We start from the raw sequence: 4,654 nt of genomic DNA, 5'->3' as shown, positions 1-4,654 counted from the left end.
TCATGAACTGTACTACGCACTGTCTATTCAGGAGCCTCAGCTGGTACACACCCTCCTAGGCAAATAGAAAATTTAGAAGAGTCTTTTCCTCTCTTCCCTAAAAACTAGTGGTCCCTGAGTCAGTTGACACTTGTGATAATGATTGATGAGAACTTCCAGTGGAGTCTTGAATCTCACGACCATTCCCTTTTCCCAGGAGAGACAACAAGGGGGTTCCTCCCCATCCCTTTTCCCAGGAGAGACAACAAGGGGGCTCCTCCCCATGACCCCATCCCTGCAATCATGACAACTGTTATGTATACCACACACAGTTCGCCCAGGGTCTAATCATGCCACAACCCTTTCTAGTTCTCATTTGTTCCCTCCTCTTTCATCTCACTTCTAACAGGCTCTATTTAAGACACTTGGAAGGGCAGCCTCTCCCCGTTCCTACTTCCCATCCTTTGGGTTTCCAGCTCCAGTACATACCAACACCCATTCTCTTTAGTTCAATTCTTCCCTCTCATTCCCTCAATGGAGGAGTGGCTTCTGTAGTTCTCATAATCACAGGGGGAGACAAGCAGACAACTGGAATGGCCTATTTTCCTGGCACTCTTTTACTTCTCCACTCACTTCCTCATCGCCTTTGAACTACTAGACTTGAACAACCCCTGTCCTACCCTTCCAAAGGGAGCAAGAGTAATAGCTAGCACTTACTGACAACTATGTACCAAGTGTGCTTTTGCTTAGCTTTTCTGGGACTCCAGCTCTCAGTCTCTGTGACACTCTGTCTTTCCTTTGTCAGACTTTCCATCTCTCAACTCCCTGTCTCATCTCTATCTCCAACTCCATCTTCTAACCAGTTATGGGATAATCCACTGTCATTCTTCCAGAGGCCACATCTTATGTGACTAGACCCTTCAAGGATGGACCACTCCATCTCTATGCCCCGACCATCACTAGCTTCTCTCAGGAATTCTCTCACGGTCCAGGCCACCCTTTTCATCATCCAAGCCAGCTCTTACTAAAATGCCCTTGCAGAGAAGCCATTTCTGTGGGCAAAAATACTGCCTCACCTCCCCACTGCCAGCTTAGCCCCCGATTCCTGGACCTTTAGAGCCCCCAGAAGTAACCCCATCATTTCCCCGCAGGTCCCAGAACCTATCCAGACCCCGAGAATGGCCACAGCATTTCACACAGGTTACAAGAGCTCCAATAAGCAATTTTGACTCCAGCCTTCTGCTGCCTGACTCCTCTGTCCCCATTCTCCGATTCCCGACCACCTTTCCCCTCCCTCCTGCCCACTCATTTGCCCACCAACTGTTTAGCAAAGCAAAACCCCCAGTGACTCAATATGACACTTGAAGGGTTCGTTTTCTCTTGAAGGGTTCGTTTGTACTTTTAGAGCCCCAAATGCATTCTTCTTTGAGGGAGAAAATTGCTTTTCACCCGTTACTGAGAAGACGCTGGATTTTGAGTGTGATAAATGGCTGAATCAACTTTGGAAAAAAATAAAACCGTTACCCGAGGGTCTCGCGATGCGAGGACTGACTGGTAACGGCCACCAAGCTTCCCAGGCTCATCATTCACTGGGCTACTGACCTGTCAATCACTTCTGCTGGGCCAATGAGGACTACCCCCGACACAAACGTTGGAGGGCAGGCCTATCGCTCCCGGCTATTTGAGCCCATGGAGAAGATCCTGCTGCCCACAGCTGCTGGTCTCACCACCAGGGCCTGGGCATCGCAGGCAGGGGGAATGGGGAGGGGATGGTAAGGTCAGCCTAGACCCACACACAGGTTAGAGCCTTTGGACGGGGAAGGGGAAAAGGCTTAGTACCTATTAATGGGTTTCATTAATAGTAGTGTTAGGTAGGCTGCACTGGCTAGATTCCGCCCCCACACCTGCCATTCCGTCATTCTGTGACCCTGGGTGAGTCTCTTCCTCATCTTGGGGCTCAGTTGCTTTTTCATAAGGAGAGGATTGATTGCCCATGATCTTTCAACCCCTTGCTTTTGGATATTGTGGAAGATGCCCTGCCTCAAGAAGGGGAGAACCCAGATCCACAGGCTAGTTAATTGTGAACGTCAGGGAAAGGGCCAGAGTAGAGAAGCACTACCAGGATGCAGAGCCAGGAGGATGCTCAAAAGGAAGGAAGGAGAGACGCCCTTCAGCCAAAGGGAGAGCTTGGAGGGTGAGGGGAAGTGGCTGCTTACCAGAAAGGCCTCCTGAGTGTGACCTCAAAAGACAGAGGATGGTCAAACGCAGAGGATCACGCTTGTAATCCCAGCACTTTGGGAGGCTGAGGCAGGTAGATCACTTGAGGACAGGCGTTCGAGACCAGCCTGGCGAACATGGCAAGACCCCATATCTACCAAAAATACAAAAATTAGTCAGGTGTGGTGGCGGGCAACTGTAATCCCAGCTACTCAGCTACTTGGAAGGCTGAGGCACAAGAATTACTTGAACCAGGGAGGTGGAGGCTGCAGTGAGCCGAGATTGCACCATTGCACTCCAACCTGGGAGACAGAGTGAGACCCTGTATAAGAGAAAGTATTTTGGTCCACTCAAACAGGGTTAGGTGGAGAGGAAAAAGCTATTGAAACTGAAGAATGCCCTGTAACCCCACTTACAGGTTGTTTTGATTCTTTCCTGTAGTTTCCTGATAAAAGGTCCTTTTGAAACATTCTATTCTCACCAAGTTGAACGGAGATGTGTTCCCATAGTAAGAGTGAGGCCCCTGCATTTGCTGCCTTCTCGGTTTTCCCAACCAACACCATGGCCTCCCCTCTGTACCCCATTCACATGCCTCAGAAGCTGACAATGACTGTTGGGCTTTCCCAGTGAATACCTGAACACCATTTCCTGCAGCCTGAAAAGAAGACAGTATAATTATTTGGCAGCAAGAGGTAAGCATGGGTAAGAAGGGCGGAACTCTTTCGTCCATACCCACCCCTCCTCCTCCTTTGCTTTCCCCATATTCTTTCTCCCCATCCCTTCCCTCCCCCCACCTCCTGACTCTAGCCCAGGCCACCAAAATGTTTTCTACTCCTCCCTCCCTCCCCAGAATTTCCAGGAGCCTGAAAGAAGGACTGTTCCCTGGCACTAGTTTGTCATTGTCTGCTCCACTGAGAAATAATCAACTCCCAGAAAGTTTGAGAAATTGATTTGCAGGAACAGGGCACCAAATCAGTTTAAAGGCAGGGTCTGTAGTCAGTAGAGCTGACAAACACCATTTCCCCGACCCATTGGGTATCTGAATACTTGTCATTGGCCCTTGAGAGCTCATCAGCTATGTGTAATAAGCTTGCCCAGGACCAAAAGTGCCGCTTGCCGCTTAAACGTCTACCAGAAAGATTCCACTTGCCAAAGCACCAGCCTCCCTACATGGACTTGTTTCCCTCTGTCTCCTTTTTCTCATCTTTACACTGTTCTCCTCATTTTCTCTTCTCCTGTGCCTTTCTCTCTCTCTGGTTCGATTTTTTTTTCAGGCCAAGCTGGAAACCGGAAACATGATGACGATAGTGCTGCCAAAGAGGAGCTTTAACCTGAGCGCCAGCCACAGACAAGAGGCAGACCACCCTCCCAGCCACACTGCGAATGAATGTTGGCTCCCGCCTGGGTCCTCAAGTGCTTTCCCAGTCACCCCCCAGCTGCCAGACTCCCAAGGCCTACTATAGATGGGCCATACCACTTTACCCCCAACACCCTCCAATCATTAGAACCACTGACTCCTGCCTCCCATGCCTGCCTCCATGGCAGGCCACTGCAGAAACCAAACACAGTCACCTTAGACTCTAGCATACTGAGACCAGGGCCTGATCCTGGCCCTCTTGCCTGCATTTTACTATTTAATAAAAACATTGTTAAAGAATATTCTTGCATCTGCAATATGTTTGTTTCCAAATGTAGCATCAAATAACAGCCCCCCTTCTTCCTCTCCCTTTTCCCCATTGTATCCTTTCTGGGATCACAATGACAAGGAGAGGCTAAGAATGAAGGTAAATTTGGGGGAAGTGCAACAATCTTCATTTCTCAGAAGAAATTGACAGTAGACTGTGCTATACAAGGGCAAGGCGTTTGGGAGTGTAGATGCCCCTGTTCCCTCCAACTAAGAAGATGGACCAGCCTGGCCAAAGTAGCAAAACCCTAGTTTTACTAAACATACAAAAATTAGCCGAGTGTGGTGACTCACACCTGTAATCCCAGCTACTTGGGAGACTGAGGCGGGAGAATTGCTGGAACCCAGGAGACAGAGGTTGCAATGAGCCGAGATCGCACCACTGCACTCCAGCCTGGACAATAGAGCAAGACTCCATCTCAGAAAAAAAAAAAAGAAAGGTTTCCCTGGGCACAGGACATAGCACCAGATTGGAGAGCACTTCCCCTACTCTATTAGGACATTATATAACAAAGACTCGGGGTTCTTTGTGTTATTTATAATAAAAGGCCGAAAATAGTTACATTTTAGTTGGTTCATGTAGTGAACTATTGTGTAGCTGTTGAAAGGCATTTGAAGACTTTTTTTCACGGCAGAAGGAAAAAGGCATATTCCAAAACTGTATGTGCAGTATGTTCAAATTTTATAAAGTATCTATGTGCATAAGAACTTTGCAGAAAGACACCAACATTTCCAGAAATTGGAATTCTGGCTGATTTTTTTATCACTTTTTTA

The 4,654-nt window shown here is 48.2% G+C and overlaps 1 long non-coding RNA gene across 1 annotated transcript; it reads left to right on the top strand.

Moving 5' to 3' along the window:
• Window positions 1-1,629: 1,629 nt before the first annotated feature.
• LOC105717436 (uncharacterized) lies at window positions 1,630-3,857 on the top strand. Its single transcript, XR_001107526.3, has 3 exons — window positions 1,630-1,778; window positions 2,794-2,888; window positions 3,471-3,857. It is a non-coding gene; the product is annotated as an uncharacterized LOC105717436 (long non-coding RNA).
• Window positions 3,858-4,654: the final 797 nt, after the last annotated feature.

The sequence above is a fragment of the Aotus nancymaae genome, unplaced genomic scaffold, assembly GCF_030222135.1.
Source record: "Aotus nancymaae isolate 86718 unplaced genomic scaffold, 86718_ANA_hifiasm-v0.15.2.pri h1tg000059l, whole genome shotgun sequence".
NCBI classification, from domain to species: Eukaryota; Metazoa; Chordata; class Mammalia; order Primates; family Aotidae; genus Aotus; species Aotus nancymaae.
The sequence above is the reverse complement of the archived record's forward strand: the minus strand, read 5'-3'. Positions and strand labels throughout refer to the sequence as shown.